We start from the raw sequence: 19,319 nt of genomic DNA, 5'->3' as shown, positions 1-19,319 counted from the left end.
ATTTCTCTGTCATCTCATTTTGTCTAACTTACTGTGCTAGTGGTCTCCTTTCTGCAGGCTGCAGGGTTGTAGTTCTTTTTTCTTCTGTTTTCTGACCCCTGGTGGATGATCATAAAGGGTGTCAAATGGCTGGATGGTTTTACAGTGCTCACTTATATATTATGAAGTATGTCCTTAACAAATCTGATGGTTTCTTTACAGAGTTCCTTTCTTCACCTTTTCTTCAATGGATTACCTGTTCAAGGTGGAGTGACAGGATGTCCTGAATTCAGTCTGCCATACTGGTTCTTAGCTTTCTTTTCAGATGACTTCAATATCTAAAACAAATACATCAAACTTTCATCCACACTTATCATTTCACCAGCATTATCAAACTCGCCAAAGTAACTTGGGGTTGAAAATATGGTTACCAATTATCACTTAGCAAAGATTTCATATCCATCTCCCACCACCTGGTGAGCTTGACAAATCAAGTCTAAATCATGATTATTCAGAAATTTACCAATGACAACAGCTCTAAAAGTGAAGGAAACACCACAACCATTTTCTTCCCAAACTTGTACTTCCTTGTCCGGGTCAGACCACAACAAATCATAGAGCAAACCTGTATCAGGGACTTCAGTGGGTCTCATAATTCTCTTAATCTTCTCCATAGATTGCAGGTCTGGTAACAGTCCTCCAAGACAACAGAAAATCTTCTCATCCACAATGGCAGCTGTAGGCAGATAGTTGAAGCAATCAGTTAAGGTCTTCCATAATTTAATATTAAACCTTCTTTTGCATTACTCATAGAATCTATAAATGCAATTGACTCTAGCACAGTCATGGTTTCCTCTTAAGAGAAAGAAATTCCCTTGATATTTGATTTTATAAGCCAATAGCAAACAAATTGTTTCCAAAGACTTCTTTCCTCTGTCCACATAATCTCCTAAGAAAAGATAGTTGACTTCTGGGGGAAAGCATCTGTATTCAAATATTCACAGCAAATCTGTATACTGTCCATGAATACCTCCACAAATTTTCAGTGGCCCTTCCAATTCCAAAATAATAGGCTGGCTGAGAAAGTTCTCCCGAGATTTGATACATAAGCCCTGAACTTCTCCTTCAGTCATCTGCACAAAATTCCTGGACAACATCCTTACACCTCTAGCAGTCTGGTGATAAGACTGTCCACATTCAGTTCCCCATCTGCCATCTTGTTGGCACCAGATGCTCCGTCCTGGAGAACAAGGATTTCTCAGGTGCGGGGTCTGTGGCAACAGCTTAGCAGTCCCTCATCTATGAGCCATGCAGCGTTTTGACCCTGGTTCCAAATCCTCCTTCCCCCATGCCCTCCCCCTCCCCCATCCCCACCAAGTAGTGGAGGGCCCACACACTCGAAGGCATCCACAATAAAGAAAGAAAGAAAGAAAGAAGAAAGAAAGAAAGAAAGAAAGAAAGAAAGAAAGAAAGAAAGAAAGAAAGAAAGAAAGAAGTGGAGCCTTCACAAACTGGGCCATGTCAGACCCAGCAGCCTTAAACATTCTTGTATATATCTTTTGGTATATAAATATACACAATGCTGTACAGTCTATACACAATACTGTAGATGTGGAATTATTTAACCAAAGGAATGTGCTAATTTATACTTTGTACATGAGTGAAGGAGATTATTTGTCTCTCAGTATTGTCACCAGCACCTAGTGTCACTAATCATTTGAATTTTAGTATTTCAGGTGGGTTTGTTGTAGTTTTTCATTGTGGTTTTAATTTGCATCTCCCTGATGACTAATGAAGTTGATTATCTTTTTTTTTTGGTTCTTGGGCTTCTCACTTTTGCAGCCTCTCCCACCATGGAGCACAGGCTCCGGATGTGCAGGCTCAGTGACCATGGCTCATGGGCCCAGCTGCTTTGTGGCATGTGGGATCTTCCCAGACTGGGGCATGAACCCATGTCCCCTGCATCAGCAGGCAGACTCTCAACCACTGTGTCACCAGGGAATCCCTGATTATCTTTTTATATGCTTAATGGCTATATTGATATCTTCTTTTGTGAAGTGTTTGTTCAAATTTCTTACCCATTTTTCCATGACTGTCTTTTTTATTTTTATTTTTTTAATTTACTTGTAGGAATTTTATATATAGTAAGAATATGAGGTCTTTGTCATATATATGTATTACAAATATCTTCTTATGCTCTATGACTTTCTTTTTGATATTTTAAGAGAGTCACTTGATGAAAAGGTCTTAATTTTAATCAAGTTTAATTTATCAGTCTTTTCCTTTATAGTTAGTACTTTCTGTTCTAATTTAAGAATATTTTGTCTCTCTCAAAGTCTGTGAAGGCATTCTTCTATATTATTTTCTAAAATCTGTATAATTTACCTATCAAACTTAGGGCTATGATTCATTTCAAACTACTTCTTTTCTGAATAATGTCAGTATTCAATTTTCCGTACAGATTTCTAATTGATATAGGATCATTTATTGAAAAGATTCATTTCTTCCCACTGCATTACATTTGCTGACTAAAACATTATTCACAATCTAAAAATTGAGGGTAATGTTTTAATCAGCAGTAATTTTTAGGGCTTCAAGCCCAGGAGGAAGCATATCAAGTAACCCTGACAGAACGGCTCCAAGGAGGCGGGGTGGGGCTGGGGGAGCTAGGATACATAGGAGTTTTGCAACAAAGGTCAGGTAGTAGGAACATCAAAAGATTACTGTTAATTAAAGAAAACCAGCTATTCCAAGTTAAATAATTTAGCACCATTTTAATGCTAAATACAAAGGGACGATGTATGGGAAGATGCAAGAGTTTGGGCTCACTGAAATCATTCCTTTGATATGCACCTCAGATATCTGGGGCCAATATCCTGTGTTTTCACATCCTGAGTTTTCTCAGGGCTCACTGTAGGGCGTGGTTACAGTCTGATGGCTGTTAAATGACAGGTATTCTTTTCCTTCATGTGTTCCCTTAGAGCTCACCAGCTCACCATTGGCAGTGGCTACAATCACTGATGACTGTGACATCCTTTGTTTACTATGGCAGACAACATTCCATTTATCACATTCTCAAGTGGAGAATTTAAAGTTATCAGTGAGCATCCTTAGGACCATTATTTTTAAATGTTCATCAATTAAATCTCCTCTCAGTTTCATTAATGTATTTTTCTGAGATCTTATCTTGTTCTTTTGTTTGAACCAAATTCCTCTGTTTCTCCATTTTTCTTAACATTCTGTGTTGATTTCTATGCATTGGATAAAACAGCCACCACTCCTAGTCTTGAAGGAGTGACCTTGTGTAAATGATGAAACATTATTCAACTTTGCCTTAGCTCTTGATTGTCTCTCAAACCTTTGTGATTGTCCAAGCAACTTATTTTACTTTTAATATCTCCTAGTAGTTGTGGGTGTGACAATGTAACCAAATAGGACCATATAGGGCCTTCCTGGGACAGGACTTCCTGTATATCCTCTGCTTTAGCTCCTCTCTGAAGTACCTACATAGTATTTGATGCAAATTTCCTGAGTTGTTTTGCAGATGTGAACCCCCCCACACAAAGTAAGAACTACTTGATGACCATGAACACATAGCCCCAGGCCTCTTGGAGCCTAAGGGCTGATAATGTTAACCCCTGTGACACCACCCCCCTCCTGGCCTTTAAAAATGTGGCCTCACATGATGGTGAGGTGTGGCCTCACCTGATGGTGAGGTGTGGCCTCACCATCAGCCAATCAGAGAATTATGCATAAGCTGATCATGTATCCTGTGACCCACCCCTCTCCTGGCCTTTAAAAATGCTTTGCCAAGGGCTTCCCTCATGGTGCAGTGGTTGAGAGTCCGCCTGCCAATGCAGGGGACATGGGCTCGTGCTCCGGTCCGGGAACATCCCACATGCCGTGGAGCGGTTAGGCCCGTGAGCCATGGCCGCTGAGCCTGCGCGTCCGGAGCCTGTGCTCCGCAACGGGAGGGTCCACAACAGTGAGAGGCCCGCGTACCACAAAAAAAAAAAAAAAAAAGTTTTGCCAAAACTCTTAGGGGAGCTCAAGGCTTTTCAGGGCATGAGCCACTTCATCTCCTTGCATGGCCTTGCAATAAACCTTTCTCTGCTCCAAACTCCGATGTTTCAATTTGTTTGGCCTCACAGTGCATCAGGCACACAAACTTGCATTAACAATTTTGGCAAAGCCAGCCTAAGTGTCCAAAACTGTGGCAGGTCGATCCTGGCCTGGGGAAGCCCCTTCCCTGAGCTGCCAGTGGCTGCTGGAGCCCATTTTGCTCTGGTGGTCTCAGAGGGACTGTCCCCAACAGGCACTGGCTGCCCATGGCACGAGGTTGTTTGGAGCCAAGAAACGTCCAGAGCTGAGGTCCACATTCAGTGTCACTGGGTGAGTCGCTTCAGCTTATGCAGGCTGGGAATTCTCTCCACTCCGTTTGGACTTCTTCCCTTCTGGAAAGTGAGCTACTTGAGGGTAAATTGCTCCAGTGTGCACACCAGGAACATATTCCTTCAATTTGGGCTTTTCCTTTATGGGACAAGCCAATTTGTTTTGTTGGGGTACCCTGTTGCAGATGGGAATTGTTGTTGAACTCTACCTGATTTGGGAACTGGTTCATTTGTGAGAGCTGGTCTTGGTGGAGGCTTCCGTTTTGGAGTAAAAGGGGAATTCTGAACTACACCTCTTCTGACTTTCTGTCTGGGTGACCATAGCTTAGTTGATGTTTGTGTTTTTGTGTGTATCATTTTGGCATGAGCCACTCATGGTCCATTCTTTTTTGGGAACCAGGCCACTCTGGACCCTCCATCTGGGAATGGAGGTGGAATTTCTGGGCTATGCCTCATTTGATTCTTTGTAGGACCATATATTTGTTGTTTGTATATGTGTTAGTACTTGCATTGGCCAGTTGAGATGTCTGGTGAATAGTGGGACTTGTGTGTGATGAAACAAGAGTATCCTTCCCTATTAATTTGATTTTGCCTGCAGTGGAGTATTGATCAGGATTTTCTTCCTTTTTGGGGCTAGGGGGAACTGTGACCCTGAGAGACCAATTTGAATTGCTGTTTGCTTGATATTTGACCACACTGGCCATGAATAATTAAGTATGGATGATCAGAGCTCTGTTCCATCTTATAGTCTCCTGGGGTACTTCTGCAAGACTAAGAGATCTTTAGCTATGCTCCCTAAAAGAAAGAAAATGCCTCAATACTGCCTGAGATCTGGAGAACAAAGGCCCCTAATGGCTTGGCTATTATATCAAAGTGGGTCTTTTGCAATTGCTTTTATCTTGAGGGTATGTGTGTGTATGTGAATGAGTATCTCAGTACCTGAGTCCAAATCCCTTTTTCTCTTCCTGGTTTTGCTGGAAAAGGGGCATGGAAATGTGAGCGGGTGATATGTATTATTGTATTTGTTTGTTTAAACTGAGGTGGGTATTTGGGGACTGGGAAAAAGAAAGTTCCCTGAAAATAGCCTGAGAAGGCTGGGTTTTATTTAATTAGTTAGAAGAGGAATTTGCATTTCTCTTCCTGTGCCTTTGAGACATAAAAGATCTACCTGGGCTCTCTGGAGCTTATCTAATCAATCTGTGTTGCTTGGAACTGAAGAAAAAGGGGATGCAGGAATAACATTCATAACTGCCTGGAATGTTCCCACAGCCAAACTTTAATTCATAAGCTTTGTAAGGGTGTGAAGAAACTTACAGTATAACCTATTAATTGTAAAAATGTGAAAGGTCCAACAGGGACAGGAGACTCTCTTCCAAAGGAGACTAAGGGAGGCTTTTAGGAAGTATACTAATGTGGATCCCTCCTCCCGCAAGGAACAGGCCCTTTTGACTATGCATTTCATAGCCCAGTCTGCCCCAGACATCAGGCACAAAAATCAGAAAGAAACTACTGGTCCTCAGACACCAATGAATGATTTGTTCCAGTTGGCTTATTTGGTTTTCAATAATACGGATATGGTCGAAAAGGTAGAATGCAAAAGGCCCAGATGATGGCAATGGCTTTGACCCCTCAGAGACCACCAAAGGGGAAACAAAGTTATCGAAAGAGAAACTTGCCTGTATCTTTGAGATGCAAATGTCCTATCTGGTCTTCTCTGCCATCCTTTTAAAATGCAAATTTTGAAAGAGGATAATTTAGAAATTGACTTGTTAAGGGTAAATAAAATTCTTAAGTGCCTTTTTTTGCAAATAGACATCTAGACAAGTAAGCTTGATTTGTTCCACCTGCCAGAAACTTAATTTTAATCCAACCTCTTTTGTAGACTGATGGGTTTTACATTCCTGTACCTGACTCAGGGCTGAAATTTTGAAATGGGAACTATGAGGTCTCTCTGCTTGTGTGTTTGTATGTGTCTTTGTCTTTGGATAATATTGCTTAGGTTAATTTGTAAATGAGCTCTATAATTGGATTAAAGAAAAGTAAGTGCTTACAAATCAAACAATTCTAAATACAAGAGAAATTAAGCTAAATTAATCTCAGGTTCACATGAACTGGGAAATAGTATTAAATTAATATCTGGTATTAATGTTTGTTTGTTGATCTAACTAATATAGACATGTCTTTAGAGTCATCAACATTAAGTATAATATTTTACTTATACCTAGGTTTAATAGAAGTTAAGTGAAATCTTGTTGTATCTGTTGCAAATTTGTCAACAAGAAAAGTAACTTGATATGATGAAACTTTAAAGTAGATGTAAATGAGATAAGAGCTTTATAAACTCTAGAGGAATAATTATGTTCTGAAAATTATCTTAAATAGTCTATCCAGATTTTGGTAACTATTACTTGCCTCTTGGTTTTCACTAAAAATTAAGGTTTTTAAGAGTTGGGGATTCTAATTTAAATATGTAATTAAAGCTACTAAAAATTCTAACACATTTCACTATACAGTGGGAAAGTGGAATATATGTTTTGAGTAAAAATGGAGTTTCATGCATGGTCAGGCCAAGATTAGACTTTGTACACTTAATTGGGTAAATGGATTTTGTTATTAAAAGTAGACTGGTACAGGACCATACTTGGTTCCTCTTTGCTAAGAGAGCAAGTTTACTTAGAATGCTGCATTTGATAACAGATTGTGTGAACTATCTTGCTTTTAACTAATCTGTATTTGTTTTTAAATATTCTATATGACCAAATGTTTTTTTTTAAACTTTTTGATTTTTTTTATGAACTTCCTATCAAATTCTAATAAGTTCTTTTGACTTCAGCTAGCTTTGGGATGCTTCAGAGGGCCCCTGAGGCACCTCAGAAAAAAAAAATATATTAAACTGATTAGAATTGGTTGTTATGCTAAATTACATGGAAAGCATTGTCAAATGAGTGATAAGCCCCTTCAGATTATACAGTATGAATAAATGTTACTTTTATCATTCATAAGAAGCTAAGCTGATGTTTTGCAAAATTGCCACATCTTCAAGAAGAGTCATAGAAAGGATGTTTTGACAAAAACAGGTTTATGATAACTTTTAAATCATACTGCTGAACTAGGTAAGATATTTTAAAAGTGTAATGAAAACTCTGATTTCATGAAACTGTTGGTAAAAGGATTAATTACATAGGACCAAGTAAACTGATGAAAATGATTGCAATTTTTTGTTTTTTCCTGAAATATTACTGGCTTTTAATCTGTGTTTTTACAAAGAGGTTTAATATTCCCTGCCCAAGGCTGATCAATTCCATTCCACAATCACCCTCCCTTGCCCCTGTACAGCGGGAAGTAGCTAAGAGCAGTCGGCATCCCTTTCCTCACAAGATTATGGAATGGATATTGACGGTCAGGAATTGCAATAGGGAAGAACAAATCAGACTCCATATTAGACCTGTTTCTTTTACTTTAACCTTTGTATTCTATTGCTTTTGCTACAAGTTCATTACTAAATGATTTGGTTATAGCTTAAAGTATACATAAATGGCCCATCTCAGGGAACCCTGCTCCCATGCTTGAATGTTAAACTAGAATACCTTTGTACACCTCACAGGGAACATACTGACCCAGCCCACCTGTGAATGGCTGCAAGAAAGAAGAAATAAACATATCCCCTCCTGAGTCTGACTAAAACCAGGAGATATTTGCACAACTTATAACCCATATTGCCTTTTTTGTTGTTTCTCACATTAACAAATGTGTGACTGAATCTCTGATAAAATAATATATTGTTCCATATGAGATCAATGATTGTAATAGTGAAACTCTAGATATGAGAAGAAGCAAAAAGAGGGAATATTTTCCGGGATTGTAAGAGGCTAGTAAGACAGGACGTCTTTGGTGCTGGCCCAGACACACCTACTCAAGAAGGATTTTGCTAAAGCAGAGGAATACCTTCAACAAGCAACCCAGATGGACTACCTGAACCCTAACATCTGGGGCGTGAAGGACCATCTCTATTTTCTGAGTGGAAATCATGCTGGGGTCAAGACATGCTATGAGTGAACCATTAGTTTTGTAGTGGTTGCTTCTGAGATGCACTTCATCTTCCTGAGACTGGGGCAGATATATCTGGAAGAGAAAGAGTACGAAAAGGCAAAGAAAACCTACCTGCAAGTCTGTAAAAGATCACCTTCTTGCCTGGCTAGGACTGGGAATCACCTGTTATCAGCTGGATGAGCTCACAGAGGCTGAGGATGCTCCCTCTGAAGCCAATGCACTGAACAACTACAATGCTGAAGTATGGGCAGTGATTTTCTGTATGGGACTCTGAACTCCTTTCCTTCCCAGAGAAATTAAACCCTGAATGTTTCACCATATGAGGGCTTGAGATAAAGAAAAAAGGATCTTCAGCACAAACTGAAACCCATTCACTTATTTCCATTGGCTATATTACTGGATGGCTATGTTACTGGATGGTTTAGTGGTTGACAGTAAATTGGATGGCAATAAAAAATCTAAATAAGAGAAAAAAAGAAGTGTCTGCCGGAGTAATTGTAACCAAGCAGGACCCTGTGGGTACCTCTGTCAAGTTTATGCTTAACCTCTTTCTGAATCTTTATTCCTTTTCTTGTTCAAAACTTGTTCTCCTCAAGATTGGGGAGTATCAAAGAAAGGGGGGAAAATGTAACCAAGCAGAACCCTTTGGGGCCTTCCTGGGACAGGCTTTCCCCTGTATCTTCTGCTTTAGCTCCTCTCTGAAGTACCTAGATAATAGTATTTGATGAAAATTTCCTGAGTTGTTTTGCAGATGTGAAACCCACCCCCACAAATGGAAGAACTACTTGATGACCATGAGCACATAGTCCCAGGCCTCCTGGAGCCTAAGGACTGATAATGTTAACCCCTGTGACACCACCCTGCTGCCTCACCATCAGCCAATCAGAGAATTGTGCACAAGCTGATCATATACATATACCCTGTGACCTCCCCCTCCTGGACTTTAAAAATGCTTTGCCTAAACCCTTAGTGGAGCTCAGGGCTTTTCAGAGCATGAGCCACCTCGTCTCCTTGCATGGCCTTGTGATAAACCTTCCTCTGCTCCAAACTCCGTTTCAGTTTATTTGGCCTCACTGTGTATTGGGCACACAAACTTGCATTAAAAACAAGGTCTATTAACATCCCAAAGGCAAGGATTCAGTTAACACCTAGATTCAGACAGATTGGAAAGCAGAACCTGAGGCAGCAGCTATTAAAGTATGCAAATATATACAGTCCCGTGAGACCTGAAACTGTTGGCCCCTCTAATCACCAGATCCAGGTGACCTAGAGATATCCTCTGGCCAGCAGCCACTAAAATTCAGGTGGCAGACAAGGATACAACCCTCTTTTTGGAGGAACACATTTTTTATTCCAGTGAGCTGAAGCAAAGCAGAGGGAGAATGAAAAGATGACATCCACCGCCCTCCATGCCTTGACAGCCCCTATGTAGAACCCTATATGTGTGCTAAACAAGAAGCCCAAATTGGTGGTATACTGGTTAGTATAGCTGCCTTCCAAACAAGAAGCCTGGTCCTCAGGCCAAAGCTCCAGAACAAGCAAATAGGCCTCTTTCACAGAAAGACTTGGGGTGTGTTTCATTCTGCTGTCTCTGCTTTGCCATCAGGGTGGTAACTAGCCAAGAACAATCTCTATAACTATTACAGTCCCATGGGACCCAGGAATACAAGCCCCACTGGCCACCAGAGCCAGGCAATCATGGGGCATTCCCTGAGTATCAGCCACAAAACCTGGGGTATCCGATGCGTGTACAGGCCCTATACAGGAGATACTGCACTCTGTAGTGTGGCAGAGGGAGAGTGTAGAGGTAATGACTACCTTCCTATGTCTCCAGAGAGGATTACAGTCTGCCCTTAGATGTGTGTTTAATTAGAAGCCTGCCCCTCAGGCCAATGCTTTAAGATAAGCAAATAAGCCTCTTTCACAAAATATATGGGCAGTTTTCAGTCAGCTCTCTCTGTGCTGCCTCTGCCCTGGGGCAGTTCAATCTACAGACACCCTTTAAGAACAGTTTCTCTGTTTGCTATAGCTTTATGAGTCACATGGTTGTAAGCCCCATTGACTTTCAAAGCTAGATGTTTTGGGGACTCATCTATCACATACAGGTCTTAAAAGTTGAGGTGCCTGATGTGGGATTCATACCCTTTACTCCTCAGGGAGAAGCTTGGGGTTTTGAGTTCCCACCCGATTTTGGGTAACCACTCTGGGGATTGGGTTTATAGCAAGATTGTATCTTGGCCTCTCCTACTCAATTCAAGTGGAATATTTCTTGTTTGCCCAGTGTGTAGGAGTCACTCAGCTAGTTTCTGGAGATTTTTCAGAGGAATTGTCCCATACATAGTTGTAGAGTCAGTGTGTCTGTGGGAGGAGGAGAGTTTAGAATCTTCCTATATTGCCAGCTTGAGCCAGAACCTCTGTTTTTTAAATTGTAGAGATGACAATGTGAATCCTCACATTATTAAAATATTATATAAATTCATATATTTCCAACAGACATATTTGATAAAAATTAATCTGTTGATCTAAGAAAGACATGAGAAATTGTATTTGAGCCAAATTGAGGATTATAACCTGGGAAAAGCATCTCAGAAAGCTCCAGGAACTGTTCTGCCCATTAGAAGTCAGGCATGGTTATATAAGATTTTTGAGATAGAGGGCTGTACATTACATATTATAACATATTATATATTATAACATATTATAATAACATATTATTGACAGTTTACACAATCCAGATCTCAGCATTATCATGGCCCCTTACAAGATCAAGAAGAAATGTTATCTTTTAAGGAGCTGTCTTGTGATACTAGGAGAATGTCGCTGTTTGTGGTTGAGCAGGCATTTCTGCCAATGAGGGAGGTTTGGTCAATGCCTAATGCAGATACACAATGCACAGTAGAGGGGAAGGGGAGGCCAAATGGCAGAGAAAATTTTTTATGTTTAAAGTTTTCTTGTCTTGATATAAAATATGAATTTTACTTCACATGTATAATCCAAGATCCTTGGAAAACTACCTTTATTCCCTCCAGCTTTTTGTTCTGTTCCATTCTGTTCTTTAATTCTTCAAATATTTTAAACCTGAAGAGGCATTATTATAATTAATTTAAAGTCAATGTTAATTTAAATTTACTAACATGATTTTCCTTTCTGTTGCTCTTCTTTCCCTCCTGCTTATTTTTTTTTTTTCTTTCCATCTGGGATCATTTTCCTTCTGCCAGAAGAAATTAATTTATTATTTCCATTTGTTAGGGTTTTGTGTTGTCTGGTGATGAATTATCTCAGGTTTTCTTTGCCTGAAATATCTATTTTGCCTCCATTTATTCACTGAATTTTCAATTTTTGGTTAGAAATGATTTCCTTTCAGTATATTGAAAATGTTTTTTCATCTTCCGGCTTCCCTTCAAAGGTAATGAATTTTTCTCTCTGGTGATTTTTAAGATTTTCTCTTTGAATATTATTTTGAGCACTTTTGCTATGAACATGTGTAAATGTGGTTTTATTTGTATGCAGCCTTTTTGATATTTTAGTATGTCTTGAATCTGTGGCATGTTATTTTTCTTTAGTTTAGGGAAATTCTTGTCTATTATCTCTTGAATTATCTCTTAAAATATTGCTTCTGTTTACCCTCTCCTATCTCTTTGAGATACCAATTAAATATATATCTTTCCATGATAACTTACATACCTCTTCTCTATTTCTCTTTGTTTCCATTTTTCATCGTCTTTTCTTCCAGTGCTTAGTCTGGATATTTCCTGTGACTTACCTTCCATTTCACTAATTATCTTTTTCACTCAATACTGTTAATCACATCTATTAAAATTCTTAATTTTATTTCCTCAGTTCTAGAATTGGCATTTTATTCTTTTTTATTGATTCTGGTTCTCTGCAGCAATTCTATATTTTGTCCACTATTTTCATGAACATACTATTCACATATATTTTTTTAAGTTTCTGATAACTAATGCCTGTAACTCATGTGGATCTCTACCTTTGAATATTTTTCTCCTGCATTTTGGTCATCTTAAAAACCCATTATATCATAAACTTTTTTTTTTGAATCTTGTACATTGTGTATGAAAAGTTGTGGAGATAATTTGAGGATATTTATTATGTCTTCTTCTGGAAAGATTTAACTTTTTTTCTGTTAGGCAGTTACAATGGAGACACACTGTCCTAATCCAATTACTGATTATGCTGAATGAAGTCTGGCTTTCAGTCTTTTTGAAGGCTTGTTTACTTCTGGGTTTTTCTCTTAATATTGGGTATATTCACATGGAGGATTTAACTGAAATCTTCCACCTTCCTCAGCCTGAAACTATAACGTTTGCTTCATAAATTCCTTGAGATGTCTGAAATCTCTGTTCAGGCTCTCAACTTCTTGGTCATCACTTATGAATTGAAAATTGAAAAAATGCCTTGAGATGTGGAGCAGTGTGAATGTTACCTATCAGTGTTTACCTTATGTTCAGAATCATGTTCCTGATAGTTCTTTGATTGTTTCATATATATTTTTTAAGTATTAGTCCTTTATATTTCTTAGCTGAAGGGTTAGTATGACAGACATTTATTTTCCCAACTTAGGAGAGTAACTGTGATTGTTTTTATGTCAGTTCTTATCTTCTAAGGAGCAAGTGTCAAGACAGTATTAGATATGCAAGACACTTATTTGTGAAACATCTGTGAATAATGGGGGGACATGAGTTGTAATTCAAGAGACTTATGATTCAAGTATGACACCTGTAAAAGAAGAGAGGGAAGAAAGAATTGGGTAAGAAGATGCTCAGATCACAGCGAGGTTCTGATAAAGTTTTATCAGTCCTATATGGAGTTCCCAAGGGAAGGAATGCACCAGCACTGGTACCCTCAGTGTACTTCTTCAATGACTGGGAGCAGCTTTGGATTAGTGGGTAGTCCATTGGCCATTGCTTAGAAGTATGTATATATTCTCACTTTGGGCCACTTCTACTTCCACATAAATTAGATTACCAGGTACCTTTTATTTCTATTAGAGTTTTATGTTGCCTGATGATGAATTAGCTCAGTTTTTCTGTGTCTTAATATAACAGCATCTAATAAGTAAAGAACATAAAATCTTTTGGGAGATACATGAAATATTTATGCCATCTGTGTGAATGCTTAGGCCATTCTTCCTTTGGGCTACTCCTAGCCAGTAAAGGAGAAAGGTGAGATACTAATGACAATCCTTTTTTTTTTTTTTTTTTTTTAATACGGGTCCTTCTTTAACCTTTGTATTGTCTCACATTTCCGCTCATCCTGAAGCACTGACCATAGCAGTACTAATTCAATAAATGGCTAAGAGACAACTGAGGGGGAAAAAACTCCACAGAGCCCCAGATAGAATTCTTGGCCTGACGCATGTGTATTCTTTCTCTTCTGGACAAGCAGCTGATACAGATAGATTTCAGTACCTTCAGTGGTAATATCATTTTCTCTTATATGGATTCCATCATGAATTCAACCATCCTATTCTTGGCAGATGTTTTGGTTATTTTCAGATTATTCTGCTAATACAGTATTTGACTGAAAATCATAATAATAGCAGCTAACATTTGTACAGTACTTTATACTTGTTGGCCTAAGCCCTTTACATGTATAGTTGATTTAATCCTTTCCCCAAGTCTATGAGGTAGGTTCTATCCTTTTTTTTTTTTTTTTTTGTGGTACACGGGCCTCTCACTGTTGTGGCCTCTCCCATTGCGGAGCACAGGCTCCAGACGTGCAGCCTCAGTGGCCATGGCTCACGGGCCCAGCCGCTCCATGGCATGTGGGATCTTCCTGGGCTGGTATACGAACTGCGTCCCCTGCATCGGCAGGTGGACTCTCAACCAGTGCGCCACCAGGGAAGCCCCTGACAATCCATTTTTGATCAATGCAGAATTCATCTAAAAGGCAAAGTCAATGACTCTACATTGGTCTTGCTTAAACGTTCTCAGAATGTTATGGAGTTCTAGTATCTTCCAATTTAGCCATTCCATTGAATCTAGCTTATTATTTTTCACACTCAAATTTTTAAATCCTAATTAATTTTTGACCTGCTGAATCTATTGATTTTTGGTAGAGGTACTTTAAAATCTTGCACCATGGTCATAGATGTTTCAGTTTCAAATTTTCATTCTATTTGTGTTATTTTTTTTAATATTTTGAGCCTCTATTATCAGTTGTATAAAAGTCATGGGTTGATTAATCTTTTTAGATTTCCTTTTTATACACTATCTCTCTTATTATTATTATTGCTATTTTGCCTTAAGTTCTACTTTATCTATTCCATTAGGTTTTAAGATTGTTTCCTGAACTCTTATGCATTTGATACATCTGCATGTAGATTTATCTTTATCTTGCTTAGTATATAGTGTCTATTTTGAGTCTGAGAATTCATGTTGCTTCAATTCTCAAAAAAATACTTAACTATTCCCTCTTCAAATGTCACTTATTTTTCATCATTTCCTTATTCTATTCTTCTGAAGTACTACAAACGTTTGTTGTTCAAGGGCCAACCATAGATTTATTTCAATTACTAAAATTTTCCTTTTTACAGTTTCTAATAGATTAGTATTCATATCCATCATATTTTGTTTCTGCCTGTTTTTCTTTTATTTTTCTTATAAATATTATTCATTCATTTATCTCCAAGTTTCTTTTTTTTTTTTTTTTTTTTTTTTTTTTTTTTGCGGTACGCGGGCCTCTCACTGTTGTGGCCTCTCCCATTTGCGGAGCACAGGCTCCGGACGCGCAGGCCCAGCGGCCATGGCTCACGGGCCCAGCCGCTCCGCGGCATGTGGGATCTTCCCAGACTGGGGCACGAACCCGCGTCTCCTGCATCGGCAGGCGGACTCTCAAGCACTGCGCCACCAGGGAAGCCCTCTCCAAGTTTCTTAAACGTACTTATTTTATAGTCTTTTAAGACTGTTTAATAATAATAATAATATTTTGCTCTTTGAATTGGAGATACATTCTCTACCTCATTTCCTCTCAACGTCTCCCTTTCTAGCATTTTGCTCTTACCTTCACCCAGCCCCCTTGTATCTCCACTCCAAAACCAGTGTGTCTTCATTGGGCTACCCCTCAATGAGAATCTGAAACAGCAATTTCATTTTTGTGTGTGTGTGTGTGGTACGTGGGCCTCTCACTGTTGTGGCCTCTGCCATTGCAGAGCACAGGCTCCGGACTCGCAGGCCCAGCAGCCATGGCTCACAGGCCCAGCCCCTCCATGGCATGTGGGATCTTCGCGGACCAGGGCACGGACCCGTGTCCCCTGCATCAGCAGGCAGACTCTCAACCACTGCGCCACCAGGGAAGCCCCAATAATTTAATTTTAACTGCTTATTCTAGACTTGATCCAAGGAATCACTGTAAATGTAGTGAAAAGTGAAGTAGAAAAGGGAAAGTAGTCAAAAAGTTTATTATTAAGAAAATTATCACTCCGGAAATATGAAGCTTTATTCTTCTGGAGAATTATGGGACATAGTGTAAATTACCCACATCAGACTTATCTTCCTGAAGGAATGAAGGGCATGGAATATTTATCCACCAAATTTTCATCAGGCATTGGTTAAGGGCTACTCTGGGGGACATTAATTCCTTGGCATTTATGGTTTGCTGCATGGGTGGCAAATAGAGTTTTAGATGCCAGAGAAAACCTGCAGGCAAGGAAATAGAGTTTTCGGCATGTTGAAGTCAGATTAGTGTGAGACACTGAAATAGGATATATTGATGTTCAGGATTGCTGTGCCATATTTCTGTTGGACATATTTCAGATTCAGTCACTTGGCCTACAGGAACTTGACTCAGTTTCTGATCGTGATTCTGTGGTCTGTGTTCTTGAGCCTCCCAAAGTATGTTGCTTCACATAAACTACCTTAAGCAGAGATAGTTAGCTCTTTTCAGGCTTCTTTCATGAGTCGGAGGACTCGATCCCAGATCTTGGTTTAATCAGGAAGCCTAGCTTTAGTTTACAAACTTACATGAAGCACTATCACCTCCCAGGACACTTTTGGAGATTCGTTTCTATATAAATTGCCTGATTTGGGGCTTGGAGAGCAGCAGGTAATACCTTTAGCTTTACTCATTGTTGTGTATGTGTATACACACACACACACACACACACACATATATATATATATATATATATAATTTAGTTATTTAATTTAGGATTCACAGAGAATGATTTGTTTTTTGGCTTGATTATATTGTTGTTTCACTATATTTTACATAACATTGTTATTATAATTATTATTATTTTTAAAATCTTTATTGGAGTATAATTGCTTTACAAAGGTATGTTAGTTTCTGCTTTATAACAAAGTGAATCAGTTATATATATATACACTGTTCCCACATCTCTTCCCTCTTGTGTCTCCCTCCCTCCCACCGTCCCTGTGCTCTAGGTGGTCACAAAGCACTGAGCTGATATATCTGTTTTATGTGGCTGCTTCCCACTAGCTATCTATTTTATGTTTGGTAGTGTATATATGTCCATGCCTCTCTCTCACTTTGTCACAGCTTACCCTTCCTGCTCCCCATATCCTCAAGTCCATTCTCTAGTAGGTCTGTGTCTTTATTCTTCTCTTACCCCTAGGTTCTACATGACATTTTTTTTTCCTTAGATAAAATATATATGTGTTAACATATGGTATTTGTGTTTCTCTTTCAGACTGACTTCACTCTGTAGGACAGAATCTAGGTCCATCCACCTCACTACAAATAAATCAATTTCGTTTCTTTTAATGGTTGAGTAATATTCCATTGTATATATGTGCCACATCTTCTTTATGCATTCATCTGTTGATGGACACTTATGTTGATTCCATGTCCGGGCTATTGTAAATAGAGCTGAAATGAACATTTTGGTACATGAATGTTTTTGAATTATGGTTTGCTCAGGGAATATGCCAAGTAGTGGGATTGCTGGGTCATATGGTAGTTATATTTGTAGTTTTTTAAGGAACCTCCATACTGTTCTCCATAGTGGCTGAATCAATTTACATTCCCACCATCAGTGGAAGAGTGTTCACTTTTCTCCACACCCTCACCAGGATTTATTGTTTCTAGATGTTTTGATGATGGCCATTCTGACTGGTGTGAGATGATATCTCATTGTAGTTTGATTTGCATTTCTCTAATGATTAATGATGTTGAGCATTCTTTCATGGATTTGTTGGCAATCTGTATATCTTCCTTGGAGAAGTGTCTGTTTAGGTCTTCTGCCCATTTTTGGACTGGGTTGTTTTTGTTGTTGTTGTTGTTATCGAGCTGCATGAGATGCATGTAAATTTTGGAGGTTAATCCTTTGTCAGTTTTTCATTTGCAAATATTTTTTCCCATTCTGAGGGTTGTCTTTTTGTCTTGTGTATGGTTTCCTTTCCTGTTGCAAAAGCTCTTAAGCTTCACTAGGTCCCATTTGATTATTTTTGTTCTTACTTTCGTTCCTTTAGGAGGTGGGTCAAAAAGGATCTTGCTGTGTTTCATGTCATAGAGTGTCCTGCCTATGTTTTCCTCTAAGGATTTGGTAGTTTCTGGCCTTACATTTAGGTCTTTAATCCATTTTGAGCTTATTTTTGTGTATGGTGTTAGGGAGTGATTATTGTCATACTTTTACATGTACCTGTCCAATTTTCCCAGCTCCACTTATTGAAGAGTCTGTCCTTCCTCCACTGTATATTCTTGCCTGAATTATCAAAGATAAGGTGACCATATGTGCGTGGGTATATCTCTGAGCTTTCTATCCTGTTCCATTGATCTATCTTTCTGTTTCTGTGCCAGTACCATACTGTCTTGATTATTGGAGCTCTGTAGTATAGTCTGATGTTTGTGAGCCTGATTCCTCCAGCTCCATTTTCGTTCTCAAGATTACTTTGGCCGATCGAGGTCTTTTATGTTTCCATACAAATTGTGAAATTTTTTGTTCTAGTTCTGTGAAAAATGCCAGTGGTAATTTGATAGGGATTGCATTGTTTTTGTAGATTGCTTTTTATAGTAGAGTCATTTTCACAATGTTGATTCTTCCAATCCAAGAACATGGTATATCTCTCCATCTATTTGTATCATCTTTAATTTCTTTCATCAGTGCTTTATAATTTTCTGCATACAGGTCTTTTGTATGTAGGTTTATTCCTAGATATTTTATTCTTTTTGTTGCAGTGGTAAATGGGAGTGTTTTCTTGATTTCACGTTCATATTTTTCATCATTAGTGTATAAGAATGCCAGAGATTTCTGTGCATTAATTCTGTATCCTGCAACTTTACCAAATTCACTGATTAGCTCCAGTAGATTTCTGGTAGCATCTTGAGGATTTTCTATGTATCGTTTCATGTCATCTGTAAACAATGACAGCTTTATTTCTTATTTTCCAATTTGGATTCCTTTTCTTTCTTTTTCTTCATTGATTATTGTGGCTAAAACTTCCAAAACGATGTGGAATAAGAGTGGTGTGAGTGGGAAACCTTGTCTTGTTTCTTATCTTAGTGGAAAATGTTTCATATTTTCACTATTGAGGATGATGTTTGCTGCGGGTTTGTCGTTTAAGGTCTTAATGTGTTGAGGAAAGTTCCCTCTATGCCTACTTTCTGCAGGGTTTTTATCATAAGTGACTGTTGAATCTTGTCAAAAGCTTTCTCTACATCTATTGAGATGATCATATGGTTTTTCTTCTTCAATATGTTTATATGGTGTATCACGTTGATTGATTTGCATATATTGAAGAACCCTTGCATTCCTGGAATAAAACTCACTTGATCATGGTGTATGATCCTTTTAATGTCCTTTTGGATTCTCTTCACTAGTGTTTTGTTGAGGATTTTTGCATCTATGCTTATCAGAGATATTGGGCTGTAGTTTTCTTTCTTAGTGAAATCTTTGTCTGGTTTTGGTATCAGTGTGAT

General features: G+C 38.6%; 1 pseudogene; it reads right to left on the bottom strand.

Annotated features, from left to right (window-relative positions):
• Positions 1-212: 212 nt before the first annotated feature.
• On the bottom strand, positions 213-1,195 carry LOC103079156 (serine/threonine-protein phosphatase PP1-beta catalytic subunit pseudogene; annotated as a pseudogene).
• Between the last annotated feature and the right edge of the window lie 18,124 nt (positions 1,196-19,319).

This window comes from Lipotes vexillifer, unplaced genomic scaffold (genome assembly GCF_000442215.2).
Source record: "Lipotes vexillifer unplaced genomic scaffold, Lipotes_vexillifer_v1.1 scaffold886, whole genome shotgun sequence".
NCBI classification, from domain to species: domain Eukaryota; kingdom Metazoa; phylum Chordata; class Mammalia; order Artiodactyla; family Lipotidae; genus Lipotes; species Lipotes vexillifer.
Note: the sequence above shows the minus strand (reverse complement) of the source record. Positions and strands in the feature narration are given on the sequence as shown.